The following is a 27,217-nucleotide window of genomic DNA, read 5'->3' as shown; positions in this document are numbered from 1 at the left end:
TCAAAAGAATATAAGGGACCTCCGCTGATGTGTATACAGCTTCAGCAGCAGGAAGCCATCCATAAGCCCATTCAACTTTATCCGCGGTCAAGGACCTTAAGCATGATGACCAGGCCTCAGTACCCTCAGGGAATTCAATACCTGTCACCCGGGTCTCGAATTCTGCAATACAACTCACTCCAGTTAAACCGTAGTTCATATAGCTTGTGCGGTGACAGAGGTGTTCCTGTATCCACAATTGTAGGAGCAAATTGCAACCTTGAAAGAATTTCTCCCTTTCCCGACATTTGGTCAAAGCTCGGTACATTTCTGCTACAATCAGGGGAACCACCGTGCTAGTAGGTTTTTTCATGGCAACATCTAGCATCCCTACCAAGCCAAGGTCTATGTGACCGTCCTTTCTTGGACAAATTACCACTCCCAAAAAGGCCACCATGAAGGCTAATCCCCGTCGGGCTTCCCATTTGTCTTTATTTCCAGCATGTGTCAATCCTGTGTTGGGTTCCTCGAAACCTTTGGGGTTACCATACCGGTGATATAAGAAATGCAATGTACAACACCGTTCTGCCAGATACGGGTCTTGAATATCCCGGTTGATGTTCAATAAATCCAAGAACCTATGAAGGGTTACCGGTCGTGGGGCCAGTGGGTATCTACCTCGGAGGTTCCCGTTGAGACCGGCGTATCCAGCAATCTCTTCTAATGTAGGTGTGAGTTCAAAATCTGAAAACCGGAATACATTACGGGTCGGATCCCAGAATGGTATCAATGCCTCAATAATATCTTTTCTTGGTTTGATATTCAGCAAATCGACGAGACCACCCAAACTTTTGACCACGGTATCTCTGCTTCCCTTTCCCAAATCATGCCACCACATATGGAGTTTCAAAGGGATCTCACTCAGGACTGAGAAGGTTTCGATGTTACTTGAATCCATCCTGCACATTTATTAGGGGACTTTAATGACTTATTTTGAAAAATGGCTATTTGTGCAAAAATTCTTTATTTAGAAAATAGGCCTTGGATTTGCAAATACGGCCTTTCAGCACTTCTGGGAGGAAGATTTTAAGGTTGTGCCCGCAAACCAGGTAAAAAATGACTCCGGTAGCTATTCTTGCAAAAACGGCCTTCCGGCGTCCTTTTGGGGACATTCGGCTTGTTTTTAACAAGAATGGCATCACCCGATGATAAAATTAAAATTTGACAATTTTTGGCTAATTTTGCAAAAGGGAGGTTGGACCCGATGAGGGTTGCCTACGTATCTCACATCCGGTGAGAATCAAACCGGCGTAGTTCGGGCAAATAAACCTAACTATTTTTTGAAAATCAGACTCTGTTTTTGTTGGCAAACACACTATTTCTGTAAGCAAAATTCATTTTGCATGTTTTCTTTTTCAGTGGCAAATAAACAAACTAATTTGAAAATAAAACTCTTTTTTTTTGTTATTCTTTTTTCATTGGTAAACAAAATAAACTAAAAATAACAGACTACTTTTCTTCTTTTCTTTCATTTTCAAAAAATCCGGCAGTATTTCAGCACTACTTGGATATTTGGTTTTTCAAAACTAGTGGTTACCCTCACTTAGTCCCGACACTGCTTATTTTCATAATTTACTCATTTAGACAAGCCGGTCAACATGCAAAGCCGAGCAAATAAATGTGCAAGTAGCACGTAAAATGCATCAGGATGGTCCATTATTTCAGGTCACCTGTCCTAGATGGACACAACCCCTGTGTTGAGTCCCCTAAGTCAAATGCACATGATGCAAACAAGCGTCCTACTAGGGATCCGGCATGAGGTTTTGTTCTTCTAGGTTTTAAACCCTAGGTTTATTGGTCTAGACCTGGCTTACACGAGCGGACAACTCGGGCCGAGGGGGAGGCAGCGTACCGGGGATACAGAAGCTCCGCCGGCTTTGCAACTTATCCAAACCTCGTTCTAAATGGGAAAAGACTCTAAACAGAAGAGAAGCTACACGAAGTGCACCCTTCTCCATGATGTAGAAGACTCAGAGAGAGAAAGGGATTCGCGACAGTTTATATACAATTCAACAAATATCAAAGCGGTAAAACATTTAGCACATAAGGCATGGAACATGTAGGAAAATCAGATAAAGCCAAATATAACAATTTAACTGAGCTCGAATTCTTGAACCCTGAACAAAAAGTTCTGGGTCCTGTCCCCAGCAGAGTCTCCAGAGCTGTCACACCTCCCTTTTTCACCTACTACACCCCGTGAAGGGTGTAATAAAAGGAGTTTTTCCAATTAAAGGACAATCGAAACGGGATTCATTTTATTAAGAGATTCAGAGTCGCCACTTGGGAGATTTATGGTGTACCAAGTCACCAGTTTGAATCCCGAATCGAGGAAAGGGTTTGACTATGTTTAACAGTCGCGAACCAGAAATCCGGGTAAGGAATTCTGTTAACCCGGGAGAAGGGGTCAGGCACTCCCGAGTTCCGTGGTTCTAGCACGGTCGCTCAACTGCTATATTTGGCTAAAGTATGATTTTAGTGTATGTTATCCTATTGCAATTTTAGAATTGTTTAACCGCTTTTAATTAGTTTTTATGAAAGTGAACGTCGTTTAAGAGCGTGTTTTTGGACCACGTCACATGAAATGCACCCGGATCCTTGACACCTCTTATTCAACGTTTTGGGATTTGGATTTGGGTTGCATGAAATGCACACCCATAGTTAAGAAGGTAAAATTATTAAAAAAGCGCGCCTAAAGTGTCTAGCGTCTTGTTAACTTTGCGGGAAGCCATGAAAATTCGCTAAATGGCATGTCCCGAATTTCTAAAATATTTTTAATAAAGCATTTAATGAGGGCCCCGCAATTTATGAATTATTATTTGGCGAGGCTCATCTCGTTTTTATTTAAAGGGCAAATCCTAAAGCAACTATGATTTTTTACTTTATATTTGTCTCTAATAATAAAGAAAAGTCCTAGCTAATTAATATTAAAATCTAATTTGGGCTTCAAGTTCAAGTACGAATTCAAACAAAAGGGCAAGCCTTTTAGTTTGGACCCGCTACCTAACCCTAAGGCCCAAATTAAATCTTATGTCAAGCTATGAATTAAGCTCTTAAACCAATTCCAAAATAATGAACTTTAACAGAATCCGTATAAAGGTCCATCAGATCGTGGGCCTGTTCAGGGGCCCAAATTGAAACTGAATTGGACTCGAGGAGTCTATATTCAGCCAAGAAGGGGACTGCCATTATCTGGGCTTTACGTTTGAGCCCAGCGTGACCAAGAGAGCAGAGCCCAATTATGACCTTTTCAAATCCCATGGTCCAAATTATCCCAGCAAGCAAATTCAACTCACTAGGCATTGTAAATTTCAGATTCGATTGCAGTTGGACACACAGCTTAACACTTGAACCTTTAATTTTTTTTTTCTGACTTCTATACTATAGTCATAGGTGATTATTTTTAGAATTGAAACTGATTAATTTGCCAACTCAATACATGCAGCAATTAAATAGAGTAAGACTCGCTGAAGCATGCATAAACCATTAACGATCTGATTTTAAACTTAGGAACATGAAAACAAAGTCAAATTCGATTTTTAACCAGTAAATTGACGAATGTAAGTCAATCTATACTACTACCTGCATTTGTTAATCATTCACGCCTATTTGAGTGTTCAAATATTAGCTACACATGAGGACCTAGAATCAATTTTTACATTTGTGCTGCTATTAAACTAATCACTAAACAATTACACTAGGCTAATGAATATCAACAGTCCAATACAAATCAACAGTCCAAAACAGTCCAGTCTTAGTTACAAGTAGGTCTATTGAACTTCATGAAATTACAGGAAATTTAGCATGAAAATTAACAGAAATTAAAGCTATGCTGCAATTCAATTTATGTCCACAACTTGGAGGTTGCGTGATGTGTACCTGGAGCTGGAAATAGAAGAAGAAGAAGAAGAAGAAGAAGAAGAAGAAGAAGAAGAAGAAAGGAAGGTCAGCAGCAAATTTTGGGCAAACAGCAGTCACAACCAGCAACAGTAGGAGTAATTTTGAACCAAACAGCTTGAAATCAAACACAGTAGGCTTTTGAAACTCCGACAGACCAGAATTCCATTTGATCAAACTGAATTTAAACCAAACCCAACCCAGAACCTTTGCAGCACCTCAATCACTAGGAAAACAATTGCTAGAACTTGAAATCGGCCTAGAGAACTCAATGCAACAGTATTTTTGGGAGGTTTTCTATAGCTTTTGTGTATTTTTGGAGTTTTTCAGATGAAAAAGAAATTTTCGAATTCCAGATCTGGTTTTGTGATCTGAAATTCAAATTTCAGTTTTTGGAGACTTAGGGAATTTTTTGGGCTTCGAAAAACTTGTCAATGAAGGCATTGGGGCTGGCTTTTACAAGCAACATGAGGTGCAATTTCAGATTTTTAAATTTTGCATATTAGTCCCTCTTTTCTTAACCTGTTACTCAAGTTAGTGCACTATGTTTCTTGCAATTGCAACTAAAGCCCTAATCTAGAAGGTCCTAGAAGACTCTACCATGTTCTACTCAATTCCAAATGCCCAAACTATCCCTGAACTTACATCAAAACTACAGCTATAACCAAACATTTTCCAAAGCTTTGAATTGAACTACTTAAACTATTATTGAATTTATCAATTGAACTAATAACCAAATTAAACTATTCTGCTAATTACCTGACTAATTAAACTGAAGATGAACTAACTGATGATTATCCTAAACTACAAGAATATCATAACTTAATTCAAACAAACTTAATAAAACCAACTAACAGATTATCAAACTAAAATCAGGAGTCTGGACCAATTACAATCAAACAAGCATGATTATCATTAAGCTAAAAGAACAATTTACTAAACTGGAATCAAGAGTCAAATCAAACCAGACCACACAAGCAACAAGAGAAAATCAAGTAGAAAATTAAACTCAGAATGGGACCAACAATAAACTAAACGAACACTAAACTATCAGTTAAAATTATGAGAGCCAAGCGACAAAGGAAAGAAAGAAACTCAAAGAACTCACTGATTTAGTCTCTTATTCCCAAATTCCAAATTAGGGTTCTCCGGCGATATTTGAGCATCAATAATGAGAGCAGCATCATGAGGAAGGGGAGGGGATCGTGTGGGGCCAATTTGGAGTAATTAGGAGCACTTAGGGTTTTGGCCGGAAAAACTCAAATTGAAATTCGAGATGCTCCGGCTAGATTTGAGGGACGGGGTTTGGGGGGTTTGAGAGAGGGAGTCTAGGCGAATCTATGGTGTTAATTTGGTTGATTTTGGACGACTTCGTGTCTTGGCCGGAAAATTTCGATTCATTATTTGAGATGATTGGACGGGATTCGAGAGAAACGGGTGATGGATTCGTAAAGGGGGGGAGAAGAAGAACTAGGGGTGTAATTTTTGTGGCGTTTGGAGGTTCTCCGCCGCCGTGGGCGATTTCCGGCGGCGGAATTAGGGCGGAAGAATGGCAGAGATATGGTGGGGAAAGGCGGCGTTATGCCGGCGGCTAGGGTTTGTATTAGGGTGAGGTTTGAGGAGAGGTGGGGGGGGGAATGCCCTTCAGACACTTTTATATGTAGTGACCCCCCACTTGAGAGCCGTTGGATCGAATAACCTAGACGGCTAGGATTGGGTTGCCCTAGAACGACGCCGTTTGATTGGTCTTTGAACCGGATTGGGTCAGGGATTTGGGCTGGACGGGGTATGTCTGGTTTGGGCTAAAATTAACGGGTAATGTAGCATACTGACCTGGGCTCAACAAGATCAAATAGAGAATGGCCCAATTTCAACTAAAGCATACCCAAATTCTTCTTCTCTTTATTTTATTTCCTTTTTTCTTTTCTTTTCCTTTTCAACTTTTCTTTTTTTTTAATTTCTTTTAATCCAAAACTAAAAATAAATCTAAATTAATTCCTAAAACTGAATTAACTAAAAAAACTAATTAAACCCAAAATGACAATTAACTCAATTAATTAAAAACAAATTGAAAGAAAAACCACTAAAAATCAAAGTTAAAATTAAAGAGGTGCACATTAAACTATTTTTGTGATTTTTCCACTTTTTTTTATTATTTTATAAAATAACCCAATTACTCAATTAATCCTACCATGTCAAATTGAATCCAAAATGCAAATGCCAAACATTTTTTGTATTTTTATGAATTAAAATGCACAAACAAAATGCAAACTATTAACATAAAATGCCACAAAAAATTCACAAAATTGCAAATAATGAAAAGAAATTATTTTGTTTTGAATTTATGGGAGTAGTTCATATAGGGCAAAAATCACGTGCTCACATACACCTCCTCATCTCCAATATCCTCTACCTCCTCCCCGCGAGCACGTTTCCAAGAGGGTCGTTTCCATTTAAAGCCATAGTACCTGAGTGATCGACACAAACAAAATTAGTAACCAAGAAGGAAAGAGAAGCAAAACACAAAACTAACCAAACAGATAGTCAACACCGTAAGCTCCCCGGCAATAGCGCCAAAAAGTTGATCACTGCCGACTCAACACTACACTAAGGTAGGAAGAGCGGGTCGCAACAGCTTTTACCCGAATAGTGGTTCGGGATCGAATTTCCACAGGGAGCTAGTAGTGGAGTTGTAATGTCTGTTTAGTCTAGAATTGCGGTTGTGCTTCTAATATCACTTCAAACATCTTTGGTTTTGATTTCTATATCTACCTTTATAAAGCTAATTATTGAAACTAAATTATGCTACGGGAATATTGCTAAGTTGTAATTAATATAGAGAAAGGCACTAGGGTCGTGGCATTGCCTAGGTGGCTAATTAACGGGTAGATGCTACTAAGGATAGATTGACATATATGGGGCTTATGCTATAACCGTTGCATACTTGTACCCACTCTCACACCTCTCGGTAGAGAGAGTGATTTTCCCATTTGACTCTCTCGAGACCAATTGGGTAGGCCAATTAGACCAAGCAACTAGGGTTCAAGTAGGGTGATTACTCTCTCGAGATTTAACCCGTTAATTGGGACTACCATTACTCATGGGTCCATCCCAATTCCTTGTTGGGTCAATTTTGGGGTCATAGACTCTCTTTCTCAAGAAGAGTTAAACCCACCAAGCTAGAATCAGCGTTTGCAACCACCAATCCTTAATTAAAACCTAAAATTAACCCAAATAACAAACACCCAATATCAATCTAACCTTAGATGGCAACACCTATCAATTAACCACACTAGGGTTGAGCCACAACCCTAGCTAGTGAGTTTAGCTACTCATGCTAGATGCAAAAATTAAAGAAATAGATGAAGAAGTAAACATATTAATTAATTGCTAGGAAGAAAATACAATATTGAAAAGCAAAAGTGCCAAAATTGGCTAAACTATTCGGTCTCACGAGCTCAGCAGCATCAGAAAAATAAAACTTTACCTAAAAATGGAAAAAGGTCCTATTTATACTGGGCTGAAAAAAATGGACAAAAATACCCCTACGGGGTCAGCGCGGACCGAGCAATCATGACCGCGGCCGCACTAGCTCTTGAACTTTTGGTTTCTGATTCTCTGAAGTTGAGGACCACGGACCGCGTAAAAATGTAGCGCGGTCGCGGTGGAAGTTGGCGCGGCCGCACAGAAATGAACGCGGGCCGCTTTGCTTGGAAGGGGTCAAATTTTGGCTCTCTGAATCTCTGCTCTGCGGACCGCGTAAAAGCGTAGCGCGGCCGCGGAGCCTGACCGCGTGGAAATGACCGCGGCCGCGTAGCCTTCCCTTTAAATCTGTCATTCTCTGAACCTCCTAGTGCGGCCGCGTTCACAGTTGTGCGGTCCGCACTAGGTCCTCTTTCCCTCAACTTCCTTGGTCTTTGACACTTGAGCAGGTTTCACTCCTTTCTGAGCCGATATTTGACTTTCGTCGCTTTATCGATCAAACCTGGAATCAAGTACAACTTGTGAGCATTTTGGGAATATTTTGTAGCAATTTATAACCAAAGCGTAGGCAAGTAGGGGTATAAAACACGTTAAAATCCTAACTTATCAGTAGGCGGACCTATGATCGCCTTGTAACAGTAATAGCTCATCGGAGAAAGATCCAGGATGCATAGGCGGCACGTCCATGTCGTCTACTGTAAATTAAACAATATTAATTGTTTGTTTGTTTTGAAAATTAAATAACTAATTTTTAATTGGACAACGTATATATCTATGGGTTCCAGGCTCGATATTTGAGGCCCAGTACCACCAAGCTTTCCTGAATTCTTATGTGTGTCAATTTCTATTTTTTTCATAATTTGTGTGTTTATCTTATAAATTAAGATAATTAATTTTTAATTGGATAGCGTATATATCTATAGGTTCCAGGCTCGATATTTGAGGACCAGTACCACCAAGCTTTCCAGAATTCTTATGTGTGTCAATTTCAATATTTTTAGAATGTTGTGTGTTTGTTTTGTTTTGTAAATAATTAATATTTAATTATTTAATTGGACAGAGTATATACCTATGGTTTCCAGGCTCTTTAGGCCCAGTAGCACCAAGCTTTCCTGAATTCTTATGTGTGTCAATTTCAATTTCTTTTCATAATTTTGGGTGTTTGTTTTATAAATTAAATAATTAATTTTTAATTGGACAACGTATATATCTATGGGTTCCAGGCTCGATATTTGAGGCCCAGTACCACCAAGCTTTCCTGAATTCTTATGTGTGTCAATTTCAATATTTTTAGAATTTTGTGTGTTTGTTTTGTTTTGTAAATAATTAATATTTAATTATTTAATTTGAGGCCCAGTAGCACCAAGCTTTCCTGAATTCTTATGTGTGTCAATTTCAATATTTTCATAATTCTGTGTGTTTGTTTTATAAAATAAATAATTAATTTTTAATTGGACAACGTATATATCTATGGGTTCCAGGCTCGATATTTGAGGCCCAGTACCACCAAGCTTTCCTGAATTCTTATGTGTGTCAATTTCAATATTTTTAGAATTTTGTGTGTTTGTTTTGTTTTTTAAATAATTAATATTTAATTATTTGATTGGACAGAATATATACCTATGGGGTTCAGGCTCGATATTTGAGGCCCAGTAGCACCAAGCTTTCCTGAATTCTTATATGTGTCAATTTCAATATTTTTCATAATTATGTGTTTTGTTTTATAAAATAAGTATTTATTTTTAATTGGACAGCGTATATATCTGTGGGGTCCAGGCTCGATATTTGAGTCCCAGTACCAACAGGCTTTCCTGAATTCTTATGTGTGTCAATTTCAATATTTTTAGAATTTTGTGTGTTTGTTTTGTTTTGTAAATAATTAATATTTAATTATTTAATTGGATAGAGTATATACCTATGGGTTCTAGGCTCGATATTTGAGGCCCAGTAGCACCAAGATTTCTTGAATTCTTATGTGTGTCAGTTTTAATATTTTTCATAATTCTGCGTGTTTGTTTTATAAAATGAATAATTAATTTTTAATTGGACAGCGTATATAGCTATGGGTTCCATGCTCGATATTTGAGGCCCAGTACCACCAAGCTTTCCTGAATTCTTATGTGTGTCAATTTCAATATTTTTAGAATTTTGTGTGTTTGTTTTGTTTTGTAAATAATTAATATTTAATTATTTAATTGGACAGAGTATATACCTATTTGTTCCAGACTCGATATTTGAGGCCCAGTAGCACCAAGCTATCCTGAATTCTTATGTATGTCAATTTCAATATTTTTCATAATTCTGTGTGTTGGACAGAGTTTGTGTTGATCTATCAATATAGTAGATACTTAAACTACAGAGATTCTACGCTAAAAAGGCTCTATATTTTACTACACTAAAAGGCTCTATATTTAACTACGCTAAAAAGCTCTATATTTTACAACGCTAAAAGGCTCTATAGTTTACTACGCTATAAGGGCACTAGTCTTTAAGCAAATAAATAATCTAAACTAAATAAAAACAACAAACATATTTTACTAACATAACATTCACGAAACTACATATAAAACAGCAAAAGAAATTTATGAACATTTTTATTAACAAGAAAAATTATTTCTCAACTTTTAACTATTTTTTTAAAATACTAATATCTTAATCCGGATAAAAATAACATACTAATTTAATCGCAAACAAAACACAAAACAACATGGAAACACATTCAAGACAACTAATATGTTTTTAGAAAAGCCGGAAAATTGAAATTTTGAGCCCAAAGCGAGGAAACCACAATCTTATCTTTTTGTGTGATGGGTGGGGTCCACTCGGACTTTTTTTGGAGAAAAAGAGGGGAGGACCGTTGTCTCGTTTTTGAAAACGCGCTATACTTTAACGACAGAAACAGCGTTAAACAATAGCGCGGTATAATACCGCATTATACATAGAAAAGTAACTTTTTTAGGCAGTAGAAACGTATTTTGAGTCCAAAACCACAACATTAAGGTTTTGGACTCTATTATGATGTATTTACTTGATATTGAGCTGTGATATCGCACATGCACATACATACACCTTAGCATGTCACTTATACTAGTCTAGGAGTATGAAATTTGATGTTTTTTTTATCATGTACGTGTATTCTTACATATCTGCCTTATGTGTGACATAGACTGGACTGGTAGCATCTGACCACGTCGGGCGGAACTGTGATATTGTATATGTGACCACGCCGTGTGAATCTGTAATATTGTGTCTATGACCACGCCGGACGAATTGTGATATTGTGCTTGTGACCACACCGGGCGGATTGTGATATAGCCTCCGAACACGCCGGGTGGATCTATGATATTGAGCCTATGACCATGCTGGGCGGATTATGATATTGACCTTGTGACCATGCCAGGCTAATAGCACGTGAGTTGTCTGTGCTACATGTGAATATAGATCAACCCCCCTAGGGTCACCCTCTCATGTGTCTTCTTGATGGTGGACACGCAGATTGTAAGAATCCGACGGGTTTCTGGTTGATGTGAGCTCTGGAAGAGCTGGTTATTGGTTTGATTCGGTTACTAAGATTTTGATATGGGCCTGAGAGCCGTGATGTGATTTTACTTGGATTGGGTTGCACGCCGCAATGGATTCATATTTAGATATTACATTTCATCTTTACTTGTAATTTCCTTAGTTGTTTACCTGATTTATTTGCATATATTCCTTATATGTCAGATTGTTAACTAAGCAAAGTACGTTAAAAAATTGAAAGCACCATGGTGGTTTTATCTGTGATTTCATGATTTGATCATATTTTTGTTCTATACTTGTTGGGATTTATGAACTAGTACAAGTGATTGGCCAGTATTATTTATAATTCTTGTTTCTATTACCTTGACCGAGGTTATTTATGATACTTACTGAGTACATGGGGTCGGTTGTGCCCACACTACACTTTTGCACTTTGTGTGCAGATCTTGGAGCTGAGATGCTGTGGATGGTGGGAGTTGGCACTGGAGATGTACCTACCTTCTGGTTATAGCTACCACTTGTCCTTGGTAGTTTTAGCTTCGAATTATGTTTATGTACTTTTCAAATAGATGTTGTATTTATTTCATATCAGTTTTTTAAATCTAGTCTTAGTGACTCATGACTTGTCCTACCAATCATTGGGTTGTTATACAGAAACTCGATTATTCCATGTATTGATTTATTGGCTCATCTGAGTTGTGTTGACTGTTGTTTGGATTACCTAGCGGATTGGGTTAGGTGCTATCACGACTAGATGGATTTTGGGTCGTGACAAGCTGATATCAGAGCTCTAGGTTCATAGGTTCTACGAGTCATGTGCAAGTGTCTAGTAGAGTCTTGCGGATTGGAATGATGACGTCAATACCTATCTCGAGAGGCTACAAGGCACATAGGAAATTTTACCATCTTTTCTTCTTTATCGTGCGGTATTGATTCATCTTGAAGCGTATATCTTTGATTTCATTCCATCAACTCATGTGCTATGTGAGTGCTCGGTATCAGTTGTGCATCGACGGCTTGTTATGTCATGGATGAGGTGCGATGTGTGTTCTCAGCGATGTGGAGATAGACCAGTCTGGAGGATTGAGGCCAGATTCAGACTGCAGCTTGGGCTCGATGGTTCCGTTATGTAAGTATGTGCTTTTGGACGAATATGTCTGGTAGTGTTTCTAGGAGTAGGATTGATGGCTCAGTGAGTGGTTGGATGTCTTTATGATGAGTGTTATGCAACTACGGAAGGTGCTTAGATTGTTTGTATATGACAAGCAGAATTTTTTTGGGATATGAAAGGACTATTGCTGATTGATTTCTGTCTTGATATGTTGTACCAATCCTTGAATAGTTCAAAATGATGTGGTGGCCAAGATATGGATCGCTAAATGAAAGGATGCCTCTCATCAATTTAGTCCATTATGGTACTAGATTTCTAATGGCGATTCTAATGAATAATTCATCAATGATGAATAAAAAAAATTCTATGCAATAGTTTTGAGTTATGAGTGTGTTAGGGATATTTTATGTGGTTCATTTGTGGAATGAAATGGATTCTTATGTCTTGATGACGAGTTCAGACTCAGGAGGAATTAGCTATAGCGTAGTGGTGTTGACCAGGATGAGGTCATAGAGAGATGTCAGTTTGAGGCTAAGCATGTGGGTTATCTCCTGCGGGATGTTCTGAGGTTGTGTGATCCCTGTGATGTTTCTGTGAAGAGTTTCCTTTCGACCAATGGGGTGTGTATGTGCTGCAATTTGTGTTGGATCGCTTCAGGAAGTTGTCTTGATTTTCACAAGGATGAATATGCACTTAGTAGATTATTTGAGGTATTTTATGATTAGTGTTATGTGAGAGTATGAAGGATTTTGTTGAATTACAGTGCGGGATTATGGAAATTATAGATTAAGGTTATTGTGGGATATGGATGTTATGTTCTATGGCTTTGAGCTAAGTGGGGGAGCCTGCTATCGACGATTAGATTACATGGTCATGTGTTATGTTAGTTTTGGTTTGAGGTTTACTTGTCGACCGGTTATGACTTGAAGAGGTTGATCTCGAGGATGACTCGAGTAAGGAAATTTCTAGATGCATGATGTATTACACTTTATGGATATATGGAGATCTAGGAGTGATTAGGGTTTGTTATACATGGTGGAGGTAGCATGCAGGGAGTAAGGATTCACTCGGTTGCTTAGAGATGTGGGTTACTTCTTGAGGTGTTTGTCTGCTAATGGAGCACAGGTCGTTCGACTTGTTTTGGTGGTGCATTTGAGATTAGAATAGGGTGGATGACTCTCGAGAAGGTTCTAATGGGGTTCAAGATTCATATGTGGTATTTGAGGAATTTCCAGATTTGTGAATGGCTACGATCTGAGATTTGCATTGGATGGTGTCGGTACCCGTGGTATTTCCGTATTATTATGGCTTCTACATTTCAGTATCACAGAGGTTAAGGAAATAACTTCATATTCACATAAGGTCTCTTTAGAGTAGGTATCTCGGATGCGGTATTTTTGGGTATTTAAGATGTAATATAGTGGCTTATGGGCTTTAGGACGACGAGGTTTCATACTAGGATATCATGTAGTGAGCTTTGGGTTAAGGATCGTAGTGTACTTGCAAGGAGAAATGTTAACTTGAAGTCAAGTGGAGATGGGTTAGAAGTAATAGGTCATTTTGGTAGTGGTTTGGATTAGTATGGTAATAAAAATGACTTTTTCTCTTGGTTTTTTTGATGACGAGAGGCCTTACCGGTGTTTTGTGGCAATACACTTCAGTTTGGCGATCTGCGTGACTTGGTTGAGTTAGAGGGATTCAGTTCTGATGGCTTGGTTACGTGCAAATGGGTTTCAAAGAGTTTTTGATGATTTCGACCATGGTTTGGGATGGGTGTTTGTGAAAGAGCAAGTATGTTGCGTGTTGTGATTTTCTCTTGGATTGGGGTCAAGTGGAAGATTTTTGGCTGACGAGATGTGTGTCATGCTTGTGATTCAGGGTTGATAATGGGGTTCTTGTATTTTTGTATGATGACTAGATAGATATAGTGCAACGTATGTGAATAAGGTTTGCATGTACGAGGTTGCAGTCCCGTTCGAAGGGAAGGTCATGAGTTCTATATAGCATAGACGATTTTCAATGTTTAGAAGAATGTTGGCATTATGTGGTATAACCTAAGAAGGGATGCGCATTTAGAAGGCTCACTGTGTGTTGATTTTTGCAGATGCTTGACTGTTATATGGTAATCGCCTGGTTAATCGATTGTTGATGTCCTGAATTTTCTATGTGGCATGGAAGAATTATGAAAGTATTTCTCATGGAAAGATTGTGTATGAGGTATGTGTCAGTCATTTGAGTGGTGGAGTTGGGATCATATATAGAGATTCTAGTAATATAGGGATTTGAAGACTAGGAGTGTTCTCAAAGGCAGATTGTTCCTTGGTTGCGGATAGTGAAGGTATGTTAAGAGAATGATGGCCGAGTGTATGTATTGTGGATGGGTTATTGTGGACTTTTTGGAGGTTATCTATCTATTTCGCGAGGATTAGAATTGATTTAGAGGCCACTGGTAGGCCTCTGAGGATATGTATTCTACATCGAGTTGGATTTGTTTACTCATCACAACCATTGTTGAAGGGTGTGTCATCGATTATAGTTGATCTTATTCATGTCTGATATGTTCGGGGTGTTTCTCTTCTATGCTACGTTGGGTTGTAAGACTGTTGACTATTTACATACATGATGTAGTACTGTTTGGGCTTTGTGGAGGAATTCGAGCGAGATGGCTCATGGGGTGTTGCATGGTTGACTGCGCCTTGGTTATGGTTTTCCTATTTGTGGTACATTGTGTTATCCATTTTCCAAGGCATTTAATGTATTTGCTATTGATATGCATATGGTTGTGGATTGTGAGTATCATGGCTCGAGAAGTCCCATGGGGACCGGTGTTTAGATTGGGCCACGCGTCACAACGAAGTTATGTTGGGATATGAGCCTTTGTGTTTATTTCATGTGTTTTGGTTTCTCCTTGTGTGATAGGTTGATGGCATTGCGTTTTGTGGTGATATATGTTGGGCTTGCAGGACTATTCTCTCATTTGGTTCTTCTTCCATCTTTGGTTACATTCGAGTTGTTGCTTGTTTGGTGCATGGATTGTATGGTTTGTGGCTCTAGGTGGTATTGGTGTGGCATGTCAGTCGAGTAGTTTGTACTGGTATTGGTGTGCTATCAGATTTAATTAAGGTATGTTCGGAAGAGTAATGTTATTAGTGAGCTTAGAATTTAGCTATGGTTTATGTCGGGCGAGAGAGAGCTCTACAGCTTGTTCATCTGGTGAGTGGTTACGAGTATCTGCATTTTTGTATCATCATTGGAGAGTGTACGAAGGTTTAGAATAAGGTTTTATTTGATATGAGGTTTGCTACCGGTACCGATTTTGTGATTGGACAACTATTGTGGCCGGAAGTTTTTGCTATGAGCATCTGAGCTATGCGGTATATCATGCGATTGTATCTTGGGTTGTGGTTATGGCTTGATACAGTTTGTTCAGACTTGCTCAGTGTTCAAATGCGAGAATCGGGTCTTGTAATGGATCTCAGATGTTGGAGATTTGATTCTAAGGCTTATGGACTAAGGTTGAAGTGAGGATGTTCAGTTATGTTGAGTTGTCAGGCTTACATGGTTGATGTGGGATCATCCATGGGTATGTGTATGGTGAGTTGATTTACTAATTTGATTGCTTGTTGTGACTCTTGGCACGTTCGAGGACGAACATATGTTTAAGTGGGAGAGAATGTAACGACCAACCAGTCTATTTGAGCATTCGCACTTTGTTCGATGGCTTGAGGTCTTGAGTAGCTTCATATGGTGTATTATGACTTGCATGTATCGTCGGATTTGGTTTTCGAGTGGTTCGAGATTGATTTGGAAGAATGATTCTCATTTTAAAAGCTTTAAATTGAAAGAGTTGACCAAGTTTGACTTATATGTATTTGATCTCGGATCGGAGTTTTGATGGTTCCGTTAGGTCCGGATGGTGATTTGGACTTGGGCGTATGCCCGGATTTGCATTTGGATATTTCTAGAAGGTTTTGCCTATAATTGGCAAAAGTTGACAATTTGAAGGTTTGGAAAGTTTATAAGTTTGATCAGCAGTTCAGTTCGAGGTTATCGGGTTCAAATTCTTGTTCCGTAAGATGGAATAGGTTCGTAATGTTATTTGGAACTTGTGTGCAAAATTTGAGGTGATTCCGAGTTGTTTAGACGTGTTCAGTGTAAGTTTTGAATTCGAAAATTTGAGGTTGTGACGACCCGATGAGTCGTTTTGAGTACTAGCCCTTAATTCCGTGTTCTGAGACCTCTATTAGCTTCATTTGACGTTTCTTGATATCATTTTTTTGCTAATATATCACTCGGCGGGTTTCCTAGTGATGTTTTTTATTAAAAAAATAATAATAATAATAACACAAAACACAATATGCGTCTGGAGGTCTTCCCTCAATGAAGTGAGTAATAGGAGAGAATACATAGAGCCTATTATCTAAGTGTTGTACTAGACAAACACTTGATAGTACACAGTGAGCTAAGTACCCTAAACAAACTTGAAGCCAAGTCACAAGACACTGCATTTCGGAACTGGCATTCGATATAGTTGCCACATTAGGGTATTTCTTCTTCAAATATTGATCTTCAAAGAACTTCAACTGATGCCTTGTCACGCTGTTTGCACTTGACGATGACTGCCTCTGATAGATACTTCACTCGAAATCATCAAAGTCATACCTCTCAGCCTCAAAGAGATAGGTTGCTAAGGTACTTTGTAACGAAAATACACCATCATACCTGGAACAACTTAAGACAAGCTTTCTATGATTTTGTTCCTTGTGGTATGTAGAATTAAGGTGTGTTGGGGATTTCTTCCAATACATGCTCTCTTGTTCCGCGCAAAGGGCAGAATTCCCTTGATCACCATTATTTTTGCTGGGCAGAAGACTGATATCGCGGGTGTCTTTGGTCATTGAAATCTGGTAGGAATTGTAAAGTTTGACTGTTATGATCCTCAGGATTGTATCCTTGTCCAGAAAATTATACCTAGAATGGCCAGTCTTCCCGTGTCCTCCAATTATAATCAGTAATTGAGCCATTGTGCATGGCCTGTTTGCTAGCCTTTTCCTTGACATGTTGTTGTTGTTTTTGGATTGTCCTAAGTAGAGGTTACACCTATAGGGAATGAGCATCATAGATACTAATATCACCCTATGAAGTTTGGCCAATACATAAGTCCAATCCTCTTCCAAAATACTTGCACAATGAACAAACATATTAGTATAAAAAAACCTCCTTTCTCTCCTCCCTTAGGATTCGAGTTGGAGTTTGATTCTGTTCTTCTCCCCTGTTTCCAATATCCTGCTTCTCAACACCTCTATCACTCCTCAATAGCATACTGTCCACTTCCTTCATCAATGTTCTATTCATTTCGACTATCATTTGGCAGTCCGTACCCTTAAATATGGAATTTGTAGCTTGTCATTGTTCAATATCTTCCTGCCCTCTGTTTCCAACTCCCAGAAATAGTGCACTCGTATCATCTGCTCCTGATCTAATGTTAAGTTGGCTAAATGATCAGCTAACTTGTTACCTTCCCTCATCACATGCTCAATCTGGAAAGTTCCTTTAGTCATCAGTGACTTAATCTCATCCACCTGATTAGCAATGTTCCTAGGTGGCTCCCATACCTCATCCAATACCTTCTTCATCAATAAAGAATCAGTTTCAATCATGCACGGAGGATATTGCATTTGAACAATATACCCGACTGCTTCTAGGATCGCCTGGGCTTCAACAATGTTATTAGTTGCCTCCTGCACTGAATCTGCTTGTGCATATATGAGGTCTCCTATACTATCCCTAATGCAGAAACCATATGAAGCTCCCCCATTATTTCCTCTACAAGCACCATATGTATTACACTTTATCCATCCATCTATAGGCATCTGCCATAACACCTTTGTACACTTTAGTTTTGGAGATGATTTTGCAATTTTTCATGTAAGTTTGGCCAGTTAGAAGTGACTCCCTTAAATCCTGGTCTTCTCACTTTCAGAAACCAGTGAATTGTTGTTGAGATTTGGAATATCAACCTATTAAATGAGACACTCTTTCCATGCTTGCTAGAGTTTCTTTTTTTTCACAAATGCAATACTATCATTGCTGCATTGCCTGGTATACTGCCTTCAGACTCGAATTCCAAGCTTTTAGCCACCACTCGTTTATAACTTGAACTAGTTTCTTCCCCTCTATTCTTATTCCTACTGGAGCACCAAAATAATTCCACACAAATTTGGCAGCTGGAGAAGTCAAGAATACATGGGCCAATGTTTGTTGTTTTGGATGTCTACAACACGAACATCTCGATGTTCTGAGGTATCCCAGTCTTAAGAACCAATCATCTAGGTAATTTAGCCTTCCATAGTCTCCACATGAAGAAGCTAATCTTAAAAGGCATCCATTTCACCCAAAAAAAACCTATACAACTTGTTTTCTGTCCTCCTCTTCCTTACGTAATGCCAAGCTGATTTCACTGAGAATCTTCCTTTGGTTTCCAGCTTCCACCATGGTTTATCTCTCGTTGAGTAATCAGAGGGGGGTGAGATATAGTTCATTATGTGATCTGCTAACTCCCTAGGCGGTAGTTCTCTCAATAGAGCCTCATTCCATGTCCCATTTTCTATCATCTCACTAACATATTTATAAGATTCATCACACCAATGGTCAGGACCAGATGCGTGATATAGCGATCCCAATCCAGTCCAATTATCAAACAAAAACCATGAGTCGCCACTCTTCAATTGCCACCAAATTTGATGTTCCACTTCATCTCTCATTTGAATCATCTTTTTCCGCGCATCAGAACCCCTTCTCCATGGCACAACCACTTCATTGATCTTCTTCCAGTATTTATTTCTCATGAAGGCACTCCATAAGGAATCCTTGGTTCTAAAGTTCCACCATAGTTTTTCAAATAATGCTTTGGATACATCATGCATTGATCTAAAACCAAGCCCCCCTTCATCCTTAGGAAGACACAAAGTATCCCAAGAAGCCCAGTGTTTTGCCCTTGCATTACCTGAGTTGCCCCAAAAGAATCTTGCGAACATTTTATGTAACTGTTTGATCACGTACACTGGAGGATTCACTGCTGAGAGGAGGTGAATTGGCATGCTCTCTAGGACATGTGTAATCAAAATAGCCCTGCCCCTACTGATAAAATCTTGCCTTTCCATGCTGATAGTCTCTCCTGTACTTTTAATAGGATGTCTTTATAGAAATCCTTCCTTCTTCTACTATAAAAAATTGGGCATCCTAGATAGGTAAATGGGAAGGAGTGTCTCTGAAATTCTGTGATCAAGTGTACTGAATTCACTTCATCTGGTGGTGCTTTTTTGTGCATATAAAAGGAAGACTTTTCCTTATTTATTTTCTGCCCAGAAGCAGCTTCATATTCCTCTAAGAAATTCATAACAAGCTGGACTGCTCCATAATGTGAAGAGCAAAAGATAATAGTATCATCTGCATATGATAGGCAATTGATATTGTGACTCCACTTTGGCATGCCAAATCCAATAAAATCCGGGTTATCAAATAAATCATATAATGCTCTCCCTAATACTTCTGCTGCCAATATGACTAATGTAGGCGATAAAGGATCACCTTGCTTAACACCCCTTCTCCCTAATGTTTCTTGATTTGTGTGGGCAGTCTGTGTTGTTTTCCGGAAAGATTTTACGTAAAAATTTGAAGAAAAAGTAATTTTTGACTTAAAGTAGCATTTGAGTTGACTACGGTCATCGATATTTTGACAATTCTGGTAGCTTCGTATTGTGACTTTGTTAACTGAGCAAAGTACGTTAAAAAAATTGAAAGCACCAATGTAGTTTTATCCGTGGTTTCATGATTTGATCATATTTTTGTTCTATACTTGTTGGAAATTATGAACTTGTACAGGTGATTGGCGAGTATCATTTATAATTCTTGTTCTATTACCTCGCTGAGGCTGGTTATGATACTTGCTGAGTACATAGGGTCGGTTGTACTCATACTACACTTCTGCACCTTGTGTGCAGATCTTGGAGCTGAGATGTTGTGGATGGTGGGAGTTGGCACTGAAGATGTACCTGCCTTCTGGTTATAGCTACCACTTGTCCTTGGTAGTCTTAGATTCGATCTGTTTATGTACATTTCAAACAGATGTTGTATTTATTTCATACAAGTTTTGTAAATCTAGTCTTAATGGCTCATGACTTGTACTACTAATCCTTGGTTGTTGTATAGAAACTCAGTTATTCCATTTATTGATTCTTATTGTCTTATTTAAGTTCTGTTGACTGTTGTTTGACTTACCTAGCGGATTGGATTAGGTGTCATCATGACTAGATTAATTTTGTGTCGTGACACCTAGCTATTCTTATAGTACCCTATCAGCCTCCAAACACCAATCCTTTAGCCACCAAATCGACTGATCAATGTTTTGAATTCCCTAACTGGGATTTGGTTTGGTAAAAAATAGTTTATTGTGATATGGTTTAATTTTATTGTATTTTGGGTAAAAATAATTTACCTGTTGTAGTAGAACATTGTCCCATTATTGTCGTCTTTCTAACTTTTCATTGTTCATCGTGTAAAAAGATTAAAATGGGTGGCGTATGAATGGTAAACATGTATCTTATGCTAAGTGCGTAATGTGGGATGCTTGTGCTGCCTTAGCATCGTTCAGGAGCAAATCTAACCATTTGTCCTTTATTATATTTTGAACAAGAGGTAGCAAACTATGCTAATAAATTCCGTTAGTGAATTAGGACAAATATAACCTACTTTTGTAAATGCAAGAAATATGATTGACTCCAACTATTTATCGAGGTATATCCAAGCTTTTTCAATTCAAATTTAAATTTGACCCTTTTTCCTTTAATTTATTAAATCATAGAAAATTGCATCAAATGAAAGAGAACGATTTATCCCTTTGGTCATTATATCCACTCGTCTATTACTTTATATCACTTCTGTTGACTTTTCTTGTTTCAGTTCAGTTCTCCACAACTACTATTACATTTTAGTAACTTCAGAAAAAAAACAATCTAGTTATAATACATACCTAAGCATATAAGGGATTACTTCTCCTTATTCACTATAGGAAAACAATATCAATTAGCATTCTCTAATTAAGAAGATAGTTCTCCTTGTATCCCAAGTTATCCATCGATCTTTAAATTGTCCATAGCTGGTCCTTGGAATTTTTCAGTTATTAAAAAAAAACGGTAAAGTGCATAGTTGATTATATTCTAAATATGTTTTTTTGGCAAAATATAAATTTGACTGGTCGGCCGAAACTAATTGCATTCCATAGTCAAAAAATGTATAAATATGTATATTATTATTTATATACAATAAATATATATTTACCGGCTATTATTTTTGGGAGCGTCTAAAAAATATACATTTCTCCTATTTTTCTTTAACATATTCTCAATTGGAACTTTTGCTTAATTATACTACTTTTGAAACTTATTTACTCTCACTATTGAGTTTTAACTTAATTAAAAGTTGATATACAATTTATCACTTTTATACATTTTAGTAGTATTAAATAAGTAGCTTTTTAACGTGGTAACTGAATATCTCTGATTCTCTGTTTCTCTCTCTCTCTCTGTTTTCCCCCTCTCCAATTCAATCTCTCTCTGTTTTCCCCCTCTCGAATTCAATCTCAAGCCCAATAGCACTATCAGAAAGCTCCATGAATGCAACCGGTAAAATTGGGGAGAAATTTAAAAATAGTCAGATTCACAACTGGTCGTTCAAAAATAGCTCAGTTTCAAAAGTAATCGAAATTTAGCCACTTTTCATGTAAAGATAAATCTGAGCGAAAACACTGTTCAAAACGCGGAAAACACGCCAGTATATTATGCTGGAGTTCCAGCATAAATATACTTGAACTCCAGCATATTATACTGGAGTTCCAGGATAAGTGTGTTGGAACTCCAGCATATTATACTGGAGTTCCAGGATAAGTGTGTTGGAACTCCAGCATAATATACTGGAGTTCCAGCTAGTATACCGGTCCAGCATAATATACTGGAGTTTGGAGCACCGGTGCTCCAGTCTCCAGTATATTATACTGGAGCCAGCAAAGTATACCGGTGCAGCATAATATGCCGGAGTTCATACACAGGTGCACCGAACTCCAGTATATTATGCTGGACCGGTCTCTGTTGCAGCAAAATAGTGGCTATTTTTCATTGACTTGGTAAACGCTGGCTATTTTTGAATGACCAGTCCGAAAACTGGCTATACCGTGCTATTTTGACGTACAATTGATGTGGTTGGATTTACATTTGATGAAGCAGAAAGATAAACATATTGATGATTGTTTTTAGCTTTTTGGAATCAATAAACTAAATAGTATTAATCAGAAGCGAGAAGATTGAATTACAAATCGTATATTCCATTAAAAATCCATTGACAACCATTAAAAGTTTCAAAGCTTTGAATTCGAAATAAAATTTTAAAAATTTATCATTTGTTTGGATTGGGTGTTGTAGCATATGATTGAGAATATCTTTTGGAGTTTATATCTCAATTTTGAGAGAATTTGGTGAAGATTCGAGGTGATGTTGGTTAGAATTTCATATTGAAATTCGAAGAAGGAGACATAAACAAATTGTATATATTTCATATTTCGAATATAGAAATGACATACAAAATATATATAACTAACATAATTATATACAAGTATAAACTGTAGTTTTTGACTGGATTCTGTACAAAAAAGTTATAATCAAGTTGTAAATAAATTGTGTTATAAATAGAATTTTATTTATGGTGAATGTCTATATTTAGAGAGATTCTAGGGTTTATTACTTGGTGGCTAAGTCACTCTCTCCCTATAAATAGAGGGTTCTATTCCATTGTAATTCATCCAATATCAATAAGAATTTTCTCTCTCTACTTTTCTCTGCAATACTCTTGTTCTTCATTTATTATTTTATAACACGTTATCAGCACGAGACTCCAACCAATTGAGTAGAAGATTTGGGGTTAATCATAATGATTGTCAATTGTTCTATGTATTTCCTTCATGATCAAATTCTGAATTTAAGGTAAGTATTTTACCGTATTTTTCTCTTTTATTCTATAATTTGATTTTAAATACAAGCAAAGACAATAAATTTTGATTACAACTCTAATGGAGTTTGTAAGAAATATAACCACCTGAAGTGGTAAAATTTCTATGTATTGCCATGATCAAAGTCATGTATGATTGTGAGCACAAGAAGTGAAAACTCGTCCCATTGAATTTGCTCCATTCTCATTCCCTTAAGAGAATGTGATAGCAATATGTGATAAGTCTGAAAGAAGACAAAATTATTACCGTGAAGGTATCAATGGATGTGGACGTGGCAATAGACGAAATTATAGTCGTCATCATTGTGATAATGAGAATAATAAGGATTCTCAAAATAATCCTTCACTCTGTGAAAGTAATATTTGTCATCGATTTGACATGAGATTTTATAAAGTACATATAGATGATTATGGTCCATTCATGATGTGAATGTGACAACATCTTATTTATGAATACATATTCATTCTTGGGAGAATATGAACGTGCTAGTGGTAGTGAATATACCACACTCACCTCTAGAAGGAGGTTTGAGATGATATAAGAAAATAATGTCATTTTTATGGCATGAATGGTCATTGGTCACGTACTTATGGTATGCCAAAATATTTTGGCATTGTGATTATTAAAAGACAACAGTAATGCAAGAAACAGATCTTGCATATAATTTTGACCATAACCATAATGGTATAACTTTCTCTTTAAAAGAGATATTCACCATCTGGATGTTGATGAATATGTGGTAGTACCAAATTAATTGAGAGCTCTGGAAGAGCCAATTATTACTATTTTGGAGAAACACAATTGATTACCAATAAGGTATTGTGTTGTAGTAAGTCTCAAAGAAACTTATTCAGTTTCCAAAGTATACGCGAAAGCGGTTGATTATATTGAGACTATAAATAAAGGAAAGATTTAATATCTTCTATTACTACAACTTGTAGCTGGGTAATATGTATGTGAAAAGCTACCCGCTTTATTCTCCAGTTTGTACTACATAAATAAAAGAATACCACAATAAAGTGGATATTTATTGATATAAAAACCCATATCATAATAAACTTGGAGTTTATTGATAATTGCACACATCATGGCGTAAATATGAAGTTTATCAATATTGATAATTTATTCAGTTGGCATAATTGGTTTACCCATATTAATTTAAGTATGATGTGCAAAAATAAAAGAGAATTCACATGGGTAAATATTAAAGAACGAGAAAGTTCTTTACGAATTCTTTTATGTTGCCTGTTCTCATTAATTAATATACCAACTAAAATTGGGATTGAATCCCATGAATGCTGGAAATATCAAAGGTGAATATGGGCTTATTCACCTGCCATGTATACCACATAAGATGCATCTATGATATGGTTACATGTGCGATTATTATTAACCCGCAACATGGTGTTTGCGAGGTAACTTGCTCAATAATTTAATTTCGAGCATAATTTCCAGATTTTTTTTCAAAAAGTTCATCTTGATAAGTTGGTTTACATCACAGTTGGTTTTGCAAAATGATTTATTAAGTACCTCTACTTAATAGCTAAACAATTGCTTATGAGAACAAAATTATCTATATCAGTTTGATATACGTTATATACCAAAGTATATTATTTTCTCCCCTCACAAGTGGTTCAGGGTCAGGAACCAAATAATTCCATCTTATTATTATTGATGTGCGGTGTATATTTTAATTAACACCATAACGCACAAAGATGAGTTCTTAAAGTTGAGGAAACAAGTTAGTTTTTCTAACATGAGGGGGAGACACGATAAACAGTTGAGAAAAAGTTACGTGGAATGAATTATCATATGTACATCTAGATCCTCGAATAAAATAATATGAACTTGAAGTTCATAAAACGATAATTCATGTGCAATATATTGCAAAGCATGCCAGACGCATTTGCTGACCCAAAGAAAGTAACTATATTCTCATTGCAAATGCTCTTATTAAGTCCTAGAAGGACAACGTCTATGGTACGCTTAAAGCATATAGACAAATCGGTTTCAAATAAACTTCTTAATATAGAAGATGAGCAAATGATCAAAATGATCATAATAAGGAGACAAGTGATCTAGAAGATCACATGACATAACACTTCATAAAATCTCAGGAGAGATTCAGGTACCTGAAAATATGAATAAAGAGATCTCTATGTCATGTCTTTATGAAAATAAAGCTGGAACCGATATAAAATGTTCGTCGACGACATCTATGTTAGCGCTAAGTATAGATGAGGATCTTAAGTATGTCGAATATAGACACAAAAATACTGGCCAAATGAAAGAGATACAATTCGAATAGAATTTATTTCATACGAAACACATATAGTTTTGGACCTTCAGTTCAAACACTTGAAAGTATGAATCCAATGATATGTGCAATCAGTTTTCGATATCTTATTTGCCTAGCATGACATAAAAACTTGATATGCATCCAATTAAAGTCTATTATATGACTTATATGACAATCCTTGAAGGATTTAAATCGCTTGAAGCATATACAATTCTTGATCTTGAAGTACCACTTCCTCAGTGCAATTTGTGCACAAATGTATCTTGCTATAACTATAGGCATGATAATATGATACCAAGAGTTTTTACCTTTATGTGAAGATATTGAACTGACAATTCCAACAAGATCATATGAAGGCAATTCATCTCTATCAAGAATGATGATTTCAAGGTGCAATATATTCATTCAAGCTAATATGGCTGATTTGTTCATCAAAACTCTACCAAAGATCTCTTGAATATGGTGCACAAGATTGAAATAAAAATGCTTAAAGATGTGAATTGATGCTCTCGTCAGGGGGAGTTAATACGCGTTGTACACTTTTTCCCTTACAAGGTTTTGTCCCACTGGATTTTCCTTGCAAGGTTTTTAACGAGGCAACCAAAAGGCGTATTGTTAGATATGTGTACTCTTTTTCCTTTTCTAGAATTTTTTTCCCATTGGATTTTATTTTAGTTAAGGTTTTAATGAGGCACATTATCGGTTGAATAGACATTCAGAGGGAGTGTTATACATAGAATTTTATTTATGGTGAATGTCTATATTTAGAGAGATTCTAGGGTTTATTACTTGGTTGCTAAGTCACTCTCTCCCCATAAATAGAGGGTTCTATTCCATTGTAATTCATCCAATATCAATAAGAATTCTCTCTCTCTACTTTTCTCTGCAATACTCTTGTTCTTCATTTATTGTTTTATAACAAATTGTAGATTTTGATCGATTTTGTGTATACTTTATAAAAAATTAGTTACTTTCTTTAAATATGAGTTAAATAAACCGAATAAATAAATTTAAAATTTTGTACTTATACGAAAAAGTCCATTTTCAATGGACTTTTGCATCTATACCAGGTTTTGGAGTCACAATTGAACCTATACCCACTTTGAAAATTTTTTTGCAAGCCTATCCACTCTACGATCAAGTTGAGAGTTATTGGGGTCTGAAGTTAAAAAAAATAGTCTGAAGTGAAAAAATTGCACTTCATATGCACTTAAGGCCAAATAAGTCTGAAATGCAACCAATGGTTTCATGCACTTAAGGCCAATAAGTCTGTAGTGAAAAATTGCACTTCAAATGCACTTAAGGCCAAAAGGTCTAAAGTGCAACAAACATTTTCCTACACTTAAAGTCAATAAGTTTGAAGTGAAAATTTGCACTTCAGATGCACTTAAGGCCAAAAGGTCTGATGTGCAACAAACGTTTTCCTACACTTAAGGCCAATGAGTCTGAAGAAAAAAAATTGCACTTCAGATGCACTTAAGGCCAAAAGGTCTGAAGTTTAACCAACGTTTTCATGCATTTAAGGCCAAATAGGCCTGAAGTGAAAATTGCTCAGAAAATAAAAATTTGTTCTTCGAATTTTAACAAATCAATATACGATTTAATACCTAAATCTACTCCAAATGAGCTCAACTTTGAAACATAACCTCTAAATATCATCAAGAACAAAGCCCAATCATCAAATTGTCAAAACAATAATAAATCTAACGAACCGATTTTGCAATTAAGAAAAAAAACCCTAAGAAATAGTAAAAAATAAAGCGCCAATACAGTTCACCACCAAACATCATAAACTACCTTAAAATATGTTCAC

This window comes from Nicotiana attenuata, chromosome 6 (genome assembly GCF_001879085.1).
Source record: "Nicotiana attenuata strain UT chromosome 6, NIATTr2, whole genome shotgun sequence".
NCBI classification, from domain to species: domain Eukaryota; kingdom Viridiplantae; phylum Streptophyta; class Magnoliopsida; order Solanales; family Solanaceae; genus Nicotiana; species Nicotiana attenuata.
The sequence above is the reverse complement of the archived record's forward strand: the minus strand, read 5'-3'. Positions refer to the sequence as shown.